The sequence below is a fragment of the Cygnus olor genome, chromosome 13 (assembly GCF_009769625.2).
Source record: "Cygnus olor isolate bCygOlo1 chromosome 13, bCygOlo1.pri.v2, whole genome shotgun sequence".
NCBI classification, from domain to species: domain Eukaryota; kingdom Metazoa; phylum Chordata; class Aves; order Anseriformes; family Anatidae; genus Cygnus; species Cygnus olor.
Genome location: NC_049181.1, coordinates 21,235,550 through 21,252,792, shown reverse-complemented (window position 1 = coordinate 21,252,792; position 17,243 = coordinate 21,235,550). Strand labels below are relative to the sequence as shown.

General features: G+C 41.8%; 1 long non-coding RNA gene across 1 annotated transcript in view; it reads left to right on the top strand.

Moving 5' to 3' along the window:
• The first annotated feature begins 940 nt into the window (after nucleotides 1-940).
• The window catches only part of LOC121077461, a 113,691-nt gene continuing 97,388 nt past the window's right edge, over nucleotides 941-17,243 (top strand). The window contains exon 1 of the long non-coding RNA XR_005824058.1: nucleotides 941-1,087. This is a non-coding gene — a long non-coding RNA (uncharacterized LOC121077461). The remainder of the gene's footprint in view (nucleotides 1,088-17,243) is intronic.

The window sequence follows — 17,243 nt, the reverse complement described above, 5'->3', positions numbered from 1 at the left end:
CTTAGCTGCTTCTGCAGTGAAAGACTTCACACTCAGTAGGTGACAGCAGCAGTGGTGTGCAGGTTCCATGCTAACTCTCTGCTAAGGAGGACAGTATGATGCAAAAAAATGTTATCTCAGCTAATTTTGGACAGTATATGTCTTCCATGGGAAGAAACCCTCCCCCTGCCACAAATAAACCCCGACTAGTTTCAGTGAACCCTCTTCCATTTCAGTCATGTGCAAAAGTCTGCTGTGTTAAATGCTGCCGTATTAAAGAATAGTGTGATTATCAAGGAAGTGTTTATCCAGTGGTTTTGAATTATTCACATAAAATCTCCCTGGCTTTCTAAATATTGGAACAATAAGTAACACCAAAAGTTAAACTAGTGGATAACTTCAGAGAGGTCATGCTGATTTCCATAAAAAACTACTAACTACAGAAACAACTTGTTGATTTGTTTACTGAGTGTCAGTAATCTTTCTTTGAGCTCAGACAAATTCAGCAATTTCATGTGGCTTGTTCTGACCTTGGATTTTTTTTCTACCTTGGACGTATATTTGATATGATATTAGAGTTGTCTGCGGTAATCCTTAGGGACGCGTAGTCTCTTTCCATGAGATCAATAGCGCTTTCCTACTAAAGTGCTTTTTTTGTGGGTAGTCATTCCAACCGTGGTGCGCTCCGTATAAAGCCCTCTAAGTGTTATTTGAAACAGATTGAGGTTTGCACCTTCTGTTATAATGTTTTTCAGAATGATAGAAAAATAACTTCTGTACAGAAAGCCTTTTGCTCAGTCATCACAAACGCTGTTATCTTACCAGCTACTGGCCTCCAGTTTTCCTGCATGTTTGTAGTGGGCAATGGACGTGGTATATGTTGGGGACTGCTGATATTCTAATGATGGTTGTGGTGATTATGACACCAAATGCTGACATAATCAGCCTGCAGGATGATGTGTGTACAGAAAAGCCCAGCTTGGGTGGGAATGAGCCATTCTGAGTCTGTTGCTGGATGTTGGTCTGCAGCACTGCAGTAGCAATGATTATATTGGAGAAACATCGTATGCAGGGGCAGCAGCTGTCTACCCACTAGATTACCAGCACGGTAATTCTCTATAGAAATTCACTAATTTCATTTTTTCTCTCTCTGACCATGTAAGCTAGTAATGTATATGTATGAAAAGGATGATTGAAAATTGCAGTGGAAGATTGTGTCCTGAAGGCTTGTTACTTTGCATGTGTAGCTCTTGAAAGAATGTCTATCTATTCCTACAGTTTTAATATCAGAATAAGTGGAAGTACCCAGTTTCTGGTCAATATGCACGTTCTGCAGAACTTAAGATGCTTGAAGTCCTTGAGTTTCCCCTGGCTGTTTGTGTGGGGCTCTCTAGCAAAGTGTGGTGGCTGACAGAAGAGCAGGAGGAATGTGGTTTCCTGGAGGCTTGGTCTCAAGATAGGTAGCCTACAGCTGCCCAGCTGGGCAGTCTCTGGCAACACTCCTGAATGCCTGCTATTCTGGTGGCTGAACGGAAGCACAGAATTATTTCCCACTTTTTTTTTCATGCCAAAGTGCAAGCCCTAAACCTCTTACCCTCTAATTATATTGCACCTTCAGTTTTCAGCTTCCAAGTTTTCAGAGATTCTAAATATCTTTTGATGCTTTTGTTCTTGTTGAGAAGTATAGGAGTTGACCATGAAACTGCAAAGAAGAGAAATGTATTCATTCACCTTAACTTTTGTTCTATCCCTACTCTTTGGAAACAGCCCCCAGACCTCAGAAGAGGTTGTGTGTGGTATAAGGGTATAGACAGTCTGTTAACTAATGTAGAGAATTGGAAGCTCAGGCTGAAAACGAAATAATTTTTAGTCTTTCCTGTAAAAGATGGTGGTAAGTTCACTAAAAGCTCTGATAATGCTGTGTTACTGCTAAAGCTTTTCTGCTCGCCTTTTTTGTGTTACAAGTACTTACTATAATGTTTTTTTTTTTTTCTTAATTGCCTGCTTTTACCTCAACCTTGCTCTACTGTGGTTTTAAACAAGTTATCAGAGGGATCATGCTCTTATCTTTGCATGTTTTGGGGAACTGTAATGTTATCTCCTCTGCCCAATTTGTGTTTCTTCATGACTACAAGGAAGTCACTTCAAGATTAACTGCAATGGCTGTTGGTGAAATGAACTTTTGTATGAAGAAAGCACCTCACCGAAAGGCACTGCAAGGAGTATGGTAGATCTTGTGTGGAAAGGTGTAATAGAAAAAGCACAGCTGGACTGGTAGAATGGTCCAGTAAGAAATATATTACGTAGGGCCTAACTCTTTCCTTTGTAAAGAGTGAATTCTAGTCTTTACCCTGTAATGGTAGATGGAAATGGGGAATGTTCAGCATAGGTTAGGACTGAGCCCTGACTGTCCAAAATTGGTTAAACAAATGAAACGATCAGAAGACTTACAAGGTTGCATCTTTTTTTTTCTCCACCTATTTGAATTGTTGATGGGTTATTGTTCCATGCAAAATAGCTTCAGCAATTTTTCAGAGGGTTCAGTTAATACTAGTTCTGCTTTCCCTACATTTGCTTACTAAACACACTTCAGAGACAAAAGCTTGCAATACTCTGATATCTGCTCCTGTTAGTACTGTTTTATCCAGAGTGCAGCTTCCACCTACTGCAGGGATTTAGGGGGGGGGGAAACAACAACAACAACAACAAAAAACAAGCAAGAATGTATTTTCAAAGTTGTATAAAATGTCTTTAAAGTGCAGGGAAAAACAGCCCAGCAAACCTCCCCTGCCTGGGCACCACAGAAGAACTCATGCTGACCTGCTTGATTGTTTTGCTTGTCTTGTTAGTTGTAGCATGTGGTATGAGCAACACACAGCTCTTGTTTCTCTAGCATGCCCTTCTCTGGCATCACTGGTCTTGTGAGCAAGTACATTTCCTTGTGACTGTGCCCCAGGGGCTGTGGCTCCTGCACAGAGGAGCGGGGTGTGAAGCTGGGCTGCACCATACTGCTGTCAGCTCACAGCCAGCCACCCCCCAGCAGGTGCTCTGTATTCACTTGTGGAAGCAAAAGCAGGTGGAAAGTTGATTTATTCCCTGCCTGGAGATTTCTGCAGCATAAGATTATCTCTGGGTGACATAAAGGCAGCGTAGCTGAATATACAGGGGCTCTGCTGGGAGCTCTCCTGCTTGCTGGCCCTGGGCACACAGAGACAGGAGCGGGGAGAGAAGGACACGGCTGTGAGCCTGTTGTGCTCTGTGTCCAGGCTGTTGGGATAGCCCCTTGAAGGGCTCTGCAGATGAAACAACTTGGCCAGATTGTCAGTCCTTCAGGCTGTTGTGGTTTTTGGCATGATGTGATTTTTCTCTATCAAAACCAAACACAGCCTTTTCTCTGTGAGAAATTGGCCTGCACAGGCTTATCTTCAGCATGGAGGTTGTTGGCTTCTGTTATAAGCTTGATTTAATCATTTTACTTGCTGATATGAGGCACCCACCATGTTGTCCGAGGTATTTTCATTTAGCTGGTGAAGTAATATGTGAGACTTTTGGGTTTGATGCTATGGTGTCCACCTTGGAGGTGTAAGTCTGCAAGGAGGGGACATCGCTGCTGGCCCTCTTGGTCCTCCTTTGTATATGAATTCACCCCTATAAGGCTAGCAAGTTGCAGAGGACCTAGTTATACCTCCTATGCTGTTGGTGACATTGTACCTTGTTCCTGGTGACCACCAGGAAGAAAAGATGCATCCTTGTAGCTACTTATAGACTCCCAGTGTCTGATGGCATGAACCATTGAGTAGGGTGTATGGTTACATGGGGCAGCCCCTTGAACTGGGGTGAATCTCTGACTTTCTAGCCTAGAAAGAGGCCAAGGTAGTTTCTTCCCAGAAAAAAAAGCTGTTCATTTGTACAATTACCATATGGCTTGTAAGCCATTGCCTTGATGTTGCCTGTTCAGGACAGCTTTATTAGTACTTGTGTACCCCTGTTCTTTGTGGGCGCATTAAAAAAGAGGCCTAATTTGTGGAGACTATGCTCTTGGACACGGTAAGAAGTTACTGATCAGTAACTATTTTATGTGACAAGCTCTTGCTGTCCTGATGGTAAGCCTTCTCTGGGTGCCTGCCTGCAGCAGACAGCTCAGCCAGTCCTTTCCTCCCTGCTACAGTTCCTGTGTCACAGCAGCTACTATGCTGTGAGACCTGCATGCAATTCCTTTAATTTAATCTGCTTTCAGAGCCTTCTGCAAGGCAGGTATTTCACCACTGAACAAGAAACGAAGATGATGTTTACTACAGTCACAGTTTGCCCAAAGCCATCTTTAGCAAGACAAATTTATTAGTATGTTTTGAAAAGGTAAAAGCAGGGTTCGTGAGCCTGGTGCCCTGACTTTATCTGAATTTTGGAAAGCCAAAACCAGACAAAATTGTCTGTGCTTCAGACAAGACCTTTGAAAGAAAATTGTTTCCTTTTGCAAGAAATGTTCAAGATTGGAGGACAGTACCTGGCAAGCTCTTCATTTGGAAATAATTATTATTGGGCTTTGGGAAATGAGGGCACACGGAAGCCCTGGGGGAGCCTGGTGTCCGTGGGTTAAGGGGCAAGGGTCACCTGCTGTGACTCCTGTTATGATGCCACAAGTCCAGTGCTGAATTCACTTTCCAGCACACAACGACTGTGAATACTGTTTTTTTTTTTTTTTTTTTTTTTTTTTAAGAGCAGAAATGCAACATGTGATGAACTAACTTTTATCTTGTGCCTCCCTAAACCTTTGGGACAAACTCATCACTTCTGCAAGCCGCTGCATGTTTCTGAGGAGCCTGTCTGGGGATGGCTCAGTGTGTGCATAACAAAAAAGTTAAAAGGGGTAAATGCTGAGAAATGATGAAAACTATGGCTCCAGCCCTTTCTTGAATCCTGGCCTTCATGATAAGAAGCTGCCTCATGAAGCACTGCCTCCTGACTTATTCCACCATCCGTCCTCGCACAGTTACAGTGCCCTGTTAACGCAATATTGAATTTCTTCAGTGTCCAGTGTATTTATCTGGTTAGTGCGGCGAGGGACAGTGCTGCTGACATCCCCAGGAGTGAGCCAGTGCTGCATGGAGAAGCTCGGTCAGCTCAAGGTGACACCAGCAGTCCTTAGTTAAACAGAGCTTCAATCTGGAGCTCCCAGTAGGTTAGTGCCAGAGCTGCGTCATCTTCCTTGCTGTGCCTCCACATCCAACTTTCACAGCATCACAGTTGTTTAATTATTTGTTGGTTGTTGCTGACCTCAGTAATTGTCTGCAGAACTTCCGGAGGAAAAAAAAAAGTATCTAGGCCATTTAAAAAGCCCTTTCTTTGATTAGTCGCTTCTCCAGGCTTTGGGGACTTTGCTACCTCTTCCTTAGCAGCCAGTTGGGGGTGGCAGCGGTTAGAGTGCATCCTTGGTGCTGTTTTAGGTTAGTGCCTCTCTGGCCCTCATGATGCACAGGAGGGTGCAAACAGCCTATTTTTGAGTTGAAATGGGTAATGTCAAGAATACATAGCTTCTAACACATGCTATCTTACGAAGTAAGCATGGGATTGTGTGTTTCTGATTGCTTCTTGACTCAAAGTGATAACAGAGTCATTTGATTGAGACTCAGAGCAGGAAAACTACTAAAAGTCATTTAACTCTTAGTGTGGATGTCTCTTCCTAAAACACATGCATCTCCTGAGAGATGTCTTCGTCTATAATAAATAAAAAGTGTTGTATTATCATAACATCTTAATATGCTTTTTTTCCTGATCTGGGCAAAGCTCTTTGCCTTTTAAAATTCCCTATGATTTCATTCAGGAAATATATAACAGTTTTATACCTATATCTTATTTTCTGAATGGGTTTGTAGTGAGACTGTTGTGATATTTGAAGTGAACAGAAGCTTTTAGTTGTGATTACAGAACTGTTTTAATCTCTCTGTAGTGGTGAATGTAGAAATGCAAACTATTCCTTACAGCATAGCCATGTTTTACTTAATTTGGTGGGATTTTGATCTCTGACTCCTGTGGATCTCTGATTTGTTGTATTGAAGTGCCTCCTGAGGCTCCAAATGAGGACAGCTGATGAGACTTCACCGGTGAAATACAGTGAATACCTTCAGTAGCAATAATTACTGCCTGGAGCAACTCAAGAGCTGGCATGTTATTGAAATGTTCCTGTTACAACTCAATTTCTGTGGAGCTCACAGGAGAATGCTGTCCTCTTCTTTACATAAGATTTCACTCTTTACGCATAATTATGAAGGATCATGTTAGGATGACAGTTTATTTTCATATTTACTTCTCATTTTCCTGTTCTTGAATGGTTTTAGATATCTGTCGTGTCTTTTAGGAACTTCTAAATGAAAGCAGTTGTATCAAAGGAAAAGAATGTGGTATTGTTTCATGCTGTTTTCATATCAGATGTGAAAAATTTCTGGCAGTGCATTGCAAATATACCAGAGTGGTCCTCTGTTCTCAATAGCAGTGATTTGTGCTATTTCCTCTAAGAGGAATTTCATCCTTAATTTCTCTTTTTGTCTTCAGAAATGGTTGAGTTTCAACTGTAATTAGCTGTTCTGGAGATCCAGTTGAACAAAGATCCCCAGATAGCTGTGTCATTATTTATGCTGATAATAAATAAATAGTAGAGTTCTTGTTTAAGGTCCGCTAGCTGTACTGAATGATGAGACGCTGGCATGTTCCCACAGATGTGTTACAAATGAGGGGTAGACTTTTGTTTTGAAAGAACCGTTTGTGGTCAAAACCAGAAACTTCCTGAGGGATGCATTTTTGATTAAATGTAAACTAAGACTTTAAAGCTTGCAGACTTGTATTATGTTTTCGGAAAGATTTTAAAGCTCCCACTGTGCATTAAAGATCCCAGTCTCTCGTTTTCAGGCCTGGCAGTGAAAGAGTAGCTTGATGAATCCCTGTATATGTTTTCAGGATAACGTGTCCAAGGAGATGAACTGTCTCATAAAACTAGCAATATGTGAAGCATTAAATATGTACATAACTCTTATTAACCACAAACAGTCAGCATCTGCAACTGAAATGACAAAGTGCATAAAGCACCAGGCATGAAGGCAGAAAGGAAAGGATGAGCAATGCTGGCATGGCAATTACTCTGCTCTCGAAACTGGGCCCTCTGTGGAGACTCAAACTCCCTAAGTGTGACACAGATGATGGTACTTTGCACTTGGTTTGCACTTACGTGTTCACAGTGCTGTACAAACATTTATGGTAATTAATCCTCAACTCTCCTGTGGGGAAGATTATTATTATTACTTATTCCAGTGACAAGTCTGTAAAAATCACAGGCTACCACTGTCTGGTTATTGTTGTAGTCTTGATGCAGAGATCCTGAGCAACTGCCACTTAATTTGTACCATGACGTCATCAGAAACGTACTAAATATCTCCAGGAGGTCCATGTTATTGCAAGCTTTTTTTAATCACATATCGTGAACATGGATGATCTTAGGACTGTGAACTAGTCCCTTTCCTGCAGGTAGTTTCTCAGCAGCTGTAATCTGTCCAGGGAAGTTCTTGTTGTAAGGACTGTCATTATAAGAGCTCGCTTACTCTCCTTATGGTCCATGCCCAGGTTTTAACACACTGCGCATCATTCAGCATGATATGGCCCAACACTTGCTTCCTGATCTGCTCAAGGAAGAGTGGTAAGGTACAGATGTGCATTGCATTGGATACTGTTTCAGTTGATACATTAACCTTAATGCAGGATTTTCAGAATTTTAGTGGCTTTAATCTTTTCTCCGGTGTCACTACTTCTAGTTTTTGGTTTTGTTATAAAGAGAATAATAGAGGCTAAAGACCAATTGCTCGTGCAAAATACTGCTTGTACATATTACTGGGTCAATATATTTGTACTTGAATTAATGCAAATATGCAAGACAGTATTCTGATCCTGTACTCTTGATTTGTACATGCAAAGTATGTTTGAGTACATTTCCCACGCGTGAATCTGTCATTTAACTCTGAAGGTACTACAGATTTGAAGAATGGTGTGTGTTTGTTTTTTTGGAGACCTCCTTGATGGCTTTGGAGATCTTGCGCTATAGGGGAGGAAAAGTTAACAAGCTCTTCATCCAAAGTGAAGCTCTTTGGAAGAGTCTTTTTTTATTTTTTATTTTTATTAAATCACATTGTGTAAATGAGAGTCCCAAAGGAAAAGACTGTGGCTTGAAACAGAAAAACATCATCCTGAATGTGGAAGAGGGGAAGTAGTTAAAATATTTATTTCTAGTAGGTTGGAGAACAACATATGTTAGGCTGGCTTGACTTTTTCCAGGCATAAACTACTGTGACATGCACTGCTACGCACAGCAACAAACACTACCTAAAGCAGAACGCCCCATGAAGCATTCAGTGAGCACAGGGTGATGGAGGCAGGATGGTGTTTGTTTAAGAAGCTGACGTTTGTCAGAAGATGTGGCAAATATGACATTATTTTTTATTTTCTACACAACCTGTAAGGTATCAGACAGGTTCTAATGAGATTCTGAAATACCAGGCTTATAAATAATGATCAAGGATGTTCATTCTCATCCACAGAGAGATTGCATTTTGCAATTATACAGCTTCACTCATGTGAGCTGTATTGCAATTTGTTCTTCTGTCTCCTTCACAGGAGAAACTGTTCAGAGTTACAGTTCAATCTCTGTTCTCAGTCAACCCTCTTTTGCCACCTCTGTTTCTGAGCTGATGAGATATTTAAAATTGCCTGGTATTTGGAGGATGCCAAACAAGGAGATTTCAAAGGCTTGTGTATGAAACTTAAGAGGTGGCAGCAGTTGTTTTCTGTTAGAAGAACGTGAAAGTTGGTCACTATTTGTCGTTTTAGAGGAAAATGATGTATTTTCACTTAGAGCTTTCTAAAAATGTTGACCTATGCAAAATGCTGTAACCCTGGAGTGCGCTATGCTTCTTGTGTCTTGCAGTGAATGCACGTGAAATTTTGCATTAGTCTTCGCTTAGTTCATCACAGTAAAACCCATCTGAAATTTCCAGGCCTTGTTTAACTTCAGGCTTGGGGAGAGACACAAAATGAAACAGGCACCCTCCCAGTCCCTCAAAACTAAAGAAACCACCCCCCAATGCTCCAGTTTCCTGGTTCACAGCCCTGCTGGTGATACTTCATCAGGTGGGCTTTTAGTTTTTGAAGAAATTTGAATATCACAACTCAAGTCTGAATGTCACAACTCAACAACCTTTTGTTTGAGAGATGCAAGTCTTTCTCCTGGAGTCTGAACAGCGCACTGAATTGCGGGCAGTGTGTGGCCAGACAGATTGCCTTCCTCTCCTTCAGCCTTCACTGAGGTATTTTCACTGCTGTGTCTGAATATCCGCTGTGAGTGATGGCTGACAGGTAAATACTGTCTTGTGAGAGAGAACACAAGCTGTGTAGGTAATCTTTTGCTGCTTGTTTAGTGTTTTCTAAGCCGAAGACAAAGCTTTTGAGTCTGGTTTGAAATGAAAGATACTTAGTGAATGCTGCAATGGGGAGATAATAGCTGACCTCAGCTGCTTACATATAATCCTAAAACAGGGAAGTTGAGCTTTGCATTTCCAGTCTTGAGATGTATACAACTGAATAGACTATAAAATGGAGAAGTGGGTTGAAAGGCACCTCATGCCCAGAGGGACGGCTGAAGCGGCACAGAGAGGTATTCAAGCTGGCTGCTTCTGGTCTGTCTCAGTGCTGTCCCTGGGTCTTGACCTGGTAGAGCTGCCAGGCTGTAATGTCTACCTGTTCCTGTGTCACACCCTGAGCTTTCCTCACAACCCTGCTCTACTTTTCTGCCTTCCTGCACTTGCTTGACCATTTTAAAAACAAAAAAAAAAGTACTGCATGGAAAGTCGATTGCTGTTTGCTGGGGGGCCCCCTTCAAGGCTTCTTGCTGTGGCCAACAAGAAGTTGGCCAACAAATGTTGGCCAACACTGACATGGGGACTGACTGCCCCTTCAGCAAAAAAAAAAAATAGGAAGGGGAGAAGGGAAGGGGAGAATCAAATGGCTTTTCAGAGTCACTGCTTTCCTGTGCCAGCTACAGGCTTCTTGCCTGCTATCCCACAGTTGGTTGTATTTTCTGTTAACAGTAATTTTCTATCATTATGACTCCAGCCTTTGTTCTCTAAATAGAAAATAAGGATAGGCCATGCAGTGAATAGATCAAAGCTGCTTTAATAGTATGCTTTTTGTCAAATGTATGTAGCCACAGCAGAGCTGTATACAAACGGAATGCTGTTAATCTTATTTTGGCACCAGTGAGAGCATGTAAATGAATTAGATATTGAAGTAAAATTACATCCTAAACTTCTTGCCCTCGGAATTATCAGACATTGATTTTTGATATACATCACAGTTACTTCATGCACAACCATAATGCATTTACTTTCTATCTAGTAGAAGGGCTTGTGAATTTACCTGATTCTGGGAGCATGAACCCATGTCAATAATAAGCCAAAATGAAACGCAAGCAAAAATCCAAACCCTTCAGAGCCGAAAATCTACTCTCCTGGGCTGTGATTTGGCAAACAAAGCAGGGCCATCTTGTATTTGAGCCCTTGGAGAAACAAGTATGTTGTTGCAGAAGGGAATGGCTCTTCAGGTGTCTCTGTTCCTATTGATGGTAACACTGAGGTGGTTGCTCTGCCTGGAGATGTTTCTATGTGTGGCTGGGGTGGGTATCATAGCTGTGTGGTGGAGGAGAAAATCCACTGTAGAAGGAACAAGGCAGAGGAAGATGACTCATGACTCACCTCTCCAACCTAGCAGAGCATATCTGCTGTGAAATATGAGGTGAAGTTAAAGCAGCATGAATTTAGGAATTGTTTTTATGACGTGCAAACTGTGCTGATAAATGTACTGTGGGAAAGAAACTCTGCAGACAGTGCCTGTGGTAAGTGGAAGCTCCCCATGGGCTCTGTGCCAGCCAGACGTCGTATGGCTGAGGCAGGTACCATGCTGAAGCTGAGCTGAAATCCTGGCAAGAGGCTGAACAAATCTTTTTTTTGGAAAGAATCTAGAGAACTGGGATTCATGAAGGTGACTGTATATGTTTTGGCCCTCTTGAGCCTATGCTGTGACAGTGGAAATCCCCTGGATATATTCCTATATTGGCCTGGGATGAGGTTTGGCCTGGAATAGGTTTCCTGGCATTGTGCATGTCAGCACAAGATGACTTCAACATCTAATCTGTAGAACAGCTGTGTGGCGTGAGATTTTGCCTGCTTATAGCTTATTAAACTGGTGCAGTAGGATCTACAAGAACAGGTACTTTATCCTTTCTTAGTGAAACGTCTTTTCTATGCAATTAAATACAACTACAGTATTCATTTTTTCCTCTGTGTTAGCAATTGCGTGCTATGTTTCTCTCTCCCTCCTTCATCCCTTCTTTCCCTGATAAGCTGCATTTTACTGGTGGCTGCGGTGGCCTGCTGGATTTTCCCTTCAGAGGTATGTTTCCTACTTTGAACCATCCCTTGCGTCACTAGAGGTTCTTCCTGCAGGTGACTCAATATCAGGCCGAAGCCTTCAGATTCTCTGGATGGAAGAGCTGTGATGTGTAATTAGCTTGAATTTAGAGACATTAGTTGCCTCGAACTAAATGTGTGTAAAACTTCTGGGTTTTTCATCCTTTGATGGAGAAAAGACCACAGTGTTCAGTCTTGGATGTAAAACTCATCAATGCTTCAGGCAAGTGCTGTGGTTTGTGGTGGCACGTATAAATGCCAAATGTGAAGCTCTGCCCGATGCTAAGCTACAGCGTGAAACTATTTGCACTTTGGAAGTCATTCAGTGCAAACACAGCTTTTCCAGCATCAGGCTATGATAGGACTGACAGCAGTTTTTGGATGTTCCCCTAATGCAGTGCAGCATATATGAAGAAATTAAATGCTTCAGAGTGGGCAAAATACTATCTGTAGTGCGTGTTTCCCCCTGATATTAAGAGGGAGTGACTAGGGCAGAGTTTGTACAAAAATGCATTATACTACTCTTCATCAGTGAAGGCTGAATGTAAAGATTTCTCATTGAAATATGACTTGTGGTATGTCTCAAGGACATATGCAGACATGTTCTCTAGGTACTTATCTGTGAAGATTTTTCACAAGTTGATGCATTGCTACCTTACGTTTGTTCAAGGATGGCTCCAGTGTAGAATAAGAAGAACTTGAACAGCTTCGGGTGGTGCTTTTATTATAATTCAAAATTAGAGGGACCACATTTTTCATAATTAGGGATAAAAGCAGGAGCAGTTGACTGACTTTTTTTTATTAAAGAATAACTGAATATGCTTGGCAGATATGTGAATATGAACATGAATTATGCGTTGGGATTATTAGTAATAAGATGGTGAATCTTTCTTGTTAATGCAGGGAGTATGTCCCTAGAATTGTTTCCTTACCTTCAGTTCAGTCCCTGTGTTTTAGGACAAGAAAAATTAACATTACTTATCACTGTCTTTTCACCATTTTTTTGTAGCCAATTATGTCTCGCATTCATAACTCAGATTTTTAGTAGAATATAAATGAAATAGGCAGATTACCTGCTTATTTTTAGTTAATAACATTGCAGCCAATGAAGATAAAAACAAAGGAATGGGAAATCAATGCAACAACTCCAACTAAAATTAGGCAGCCAAACTGTTAGCGAGTAGGGAAGGAGAAGGGAAAAAAATATCAGTATTTGTGCTTAATGATCTGCTAAGAAATGGCATCCTTAGTGAGGTATTTTCTACCTCTCTCCTCGGGAGGTAAAGCTGTCTGTTTTCTGAACTTCAAGATCAAGTTGTTCCTGTTTAGTTTAAATAGGAAAATGTCTGAAATCCCCTAATGATTGACCGGGCCATGCTCTTCAAAACTGTCTCCTGGTAGAGCTTCCTGGCACCATATCTGTGCTGGATCCAAGAAAAATGAAAAGGTGCTTGAATACCTAGCTCAGATGTGCTGGAAGAGAGCTGAGCTCCTGTCACCTATGGTGCTGGCTCGCTGAGGGGAGGGCATGCACGGACACAGTGATTTTCCTTTTCAAGCTGTCAGGAGCAGCTTTTTTTTTTTTTTTTCTGGTTTACAGTTCATCAGTGACTTTTTGCATCAGTAAAGCGCTATTTTGTCCACCACACATCTGCCTGTCACTTCCTGCTCTCCAGAATCAGCATCTGTCTGTGGATTTTCACTGCTCTGCCTAGGGCAGATTCTCCACCAGCCACTTCAAAACTGCATTGTGTGGCTTGAGATGGACAAAGCACTCTGCAGATGGATGACTTGGAGATTCCCATGTGGGGATTTTGGAATTGCATCCCTTGGGAGGATTTGGGTTGCTGCTCTTCCCTTTGGAGCATTCCTGCTATAGGTTCATAAAACATCAGACAGGAGCATCTGTGAAGGATGCTCCTAATGTAACACGAATCACTGACGTTCTCCAGTGCCTGAGGGTGAGTTTCATTATTGTCAGGCTTGGTTTTATCCAGGCAAAGCTGTATTAAAGCAGAATTAGAGCTTGGTATTTATATTCTTATGCTGATTTGAATTGTTTTTAATTTCTTTCTAAGTACCCAGATGTGATCATTAAGCATAATAGATGCCTCTTACCATCTCAATTCATTACACACCACAGGCCAAAATATGTACTTATTAGCTTGAGTTCTTGTTTAACCCTTTTTATCAAGCAACAGTTTTGGAAATGGATAACACAGCCGAGGAAAAAATGTTACCATCATACTGGCTACTGTGGTAAGTTGTGCAGCAGAAAATAATGTCATGTTGCAGCAACGAGACCATAGTCTATTAGATATTGTATGGCTGCAATTTTCACTCCTGCTTTCTGATTATTGGTGCTGAGACTTTAATCACATGCATTTTCTTATTGTGCTTAACAAATTATTTAGCACATTCTACCTTATTTAAGGCACATGAAGAATAACAAATAGGCCTCCATCATTCCCTATCCTGAGGCAGGGATAGAAAGGGAAATTTAAGGCAAAACAGCTTTGTAAAAGAAAAAGAGGGACTCGTATCTAATGGATTTGGGGGATAACAAGGACAGGATAAAATTATCCTCTCAGGAATGAAGTGCACAAAAAAGGGCAAGACCATTTTAGGAGGTGCCTGTGGCCACGTTCATTCTTGGGTTGCTGCTGTAACCAGTCCATTATATGTCATATATTTTGGTAGTGATACATAGGTCTGGCCAACCACTCACTGGCTGTGAGGAAGATAGTACAACTAGGCTGACTTCAGGATATTCTCAGCCATAGCTGCTCATTGGAGCAACATTTGAGTTTTGATGTAAAATCTGCTGGTTTTAAGCTTATGAATAAGGGGTGTGTGTGCATGTGGTCGATGGTGTTTGATTTGCATGGTGACCAGGACATTGTCCAGGACTGCTGGAGCAGCTGAGCACCATCATGAGCACACGTAGGTAGTAGGGGCCTGCCATCATTTTCTGGAGTACTCCAGCAAAGGGTGTAGCTTTGTGGGGGGCCATCATGTGGTAAAACAGAATGAGTGGCTGTGGTGTAACGACCACGTGGACACCAGGGTTCTTTTAGGATCAGTAACTGCTGCTACTCTTTTGATGACATAACTTCATTATATATCTCCCTTATCAAGGACAGGCTCCCTTCTTATACCATTTGCCCCACAGAAGTACTTTTCCACTAAATATTCATTGGTCAACAACTTTGCCTGGCAACCACAAACCCCCAGCAACTTCCATGCCTTAACGGCTGGAGAACAAGCAACTTGAGATGGCAAGGCATCTCCTCAGTCACCCTTCTTTGTTCCCTCTAAACTCTTTACATTCCTGATGGCCTCATCGTTAAGAGTCCGATGTTATCACCAACCATGGGGCTTGTCGACACCCATGGCCACACTCCCACAAGTGGTAACTTGCTTTTATGTCTGGAGGCTGATGGTGGGAAGTGATGGGAGGGGAAGTAGCCTGCCAAAGCTGCAGCCTGGGGAGAGGCACTGCTAGGGGTCCCACGGTTCAGAGCAAGCAGCAGGCTGCAATTACTAGAGCTTCCTTCCCTTTTTGGAGGCTTTCCTGATTTTCCTCAAATTGCTGGTATCAGAAGGGAAACTGATTTAGGGCCATCTCTGAGGACCTGTCACAAACCTGGGGTGAGAGTGTGTGTGGGTACTGCTGTCTCCTTTGTCTTTGGGTTATTGGAAGTACAAACATGGTACCAACATAACCTGATCTAGTGGGTGGAATCACTGCACGCTACAGGGAGTAGAACTAGATGGTCTTCAATGTCCTTTCTGACAGCTTCTACATTGGCATGATGGGGAAAAATAATCCTCTTAGCTGACTGTAGTTGCTTAACTAGATACTTTGAGCCCATGCTTTGCCCATCCTCACATTAATTTTCACTGATAAGAGGAGCAAAAGGGTTGGGTCTGGCCTGGGCCCATGCTGCAAGTATGCAGGCTTGCTGCGGTGCACTTATCTTAGGTTCCTTGCAGTGCTGTTAACAAAATTATCCCATGGGCATATAATTTTTCTTGCATAAACTACTATCCCTTGCTTTGATTTATCCATTAATACAAAGGCTTTATTGTTGCTTTTCTTCTGGAAAAGTAACCCTTTTTTTTCTTTCACATGGCAAAAATATTCATATTGCAGCTCTGTGTCCCCCTCACCTGGGGGACAATCCCTGCTACCAATCCCTGCTACCTTGCTGGCATTTGATATAAATAGATTCTGAGAAGGTGAGGCAGGTTCAGCAGCTGGAGATAAGGACAACGAAGGGAACTCAGCCAGGCTGAAATGATGTTGCGTGGCTGAGAATTTCTTGCTGAAGCAGTTATTGACTGTGAAATGGTGAGAGTTGACAGGTACTGCATGACATCTCTTATAGAGGAGATTTCCTAGAGATCTTTGGGCAGGTTTGAGACTTTGCACTTTGCTTTTCACTACCTGTTTAGGTAAAGAGAACTTGAAAATGGAGAAATGGAATAACTGTACTGATATTTTAACTTTTTACCGAGTACTGTAGATGAACTGTTACATTCATTTCACTGGGAGGAGAAATAGGTAATTGGATTGGGCCAGTGTGAGGCTTCAATACTATTTTCTGATGTTGATACTATTTTCCGATGTTTACCTTGTAGTCTTAAATTTTCATTTAGGTTTATATGAATATGTGACAATTCCTTCTCGATTGCTTTGCATGGAAAATACAGCATCTATGCACGTATTGGAAGGATAAAATAAAGGAGGGTGCACCTTCCAGTTACAGGAGAGTAGTAATAAAAGTGAGCATACCAAATGCTGCCTTTCATTTCAGATCCATGGTGGGACATAAATATTTCTATGCCAGTCTTATTTTCCATTGAGCACAGTAGTTTGTCTCTAGGCATCCTCTTTTGGGCACAGTCAGAGAAAGAATAAATGGAATAAAGCAAGTGTGCTCCAGTCTTTTGCCTACATCAAATACTCTCAGGAATTGATAGTTAGGGTTTTTGACCCTCTGGGAAAGCAGAGATTCCTTAATACATCTTAAGGAACCTGACAGGTTAAATCATGCTTTGGTTCCCTGTCAGATGATTATGCTGGGGAGTGAGCAATTTAATTAGAAAATGGGCTCTGAGAAGCAATATTAGGAGTTGCAAAACTCTCCTATCAAAGCTGAGGGTGCAAACTAGTATTTTGGCAGATGAGGATGACAGATAAACACTAGCTGAGATCTTTAGAAATGAAAAATTTAGAAGCACCTATCAAGAGACTGGGTGGTAATAAATAATGTGCCATTTGCCTGTTCAGATTCAGTATAGACTTGCAAGAACGCTGCTTTCTCTGCTGACAACTGTAATATATCTGATAATGCTACTGGACTCTGGTACTGTGTATAGCTGTGCTGCATATTCATTTGTTTTGTGTATGAATGAGTCTTCTACTTTGTTAGAATGATGGATTATACTCGGTGCAGATGGGACTGGTGTTGGCTGGGGTCTCCTCTCATTAGTTTAGCGAGGAAATTCCTCTCGATTTCAGTGGGAGCACACTTATGCCAGTGCTGGAGGGCTTTTGAAAGCTGGCTTTGGCCCATGGCCACTCGCAGGGCAACGGTAGGCTTTTGTGCCAAGGCAGCAACATGTTATGTATTTGTGCTATTTGTTTGCAGATGAGGCATGGGTGCAAAGATACAAACCCTCAGTTCTTGTTAAATGTCATTTTTCACCCATGACACTAGAATTTGGCATGCTTCCATCCTCTTCAAATGCTTTTGC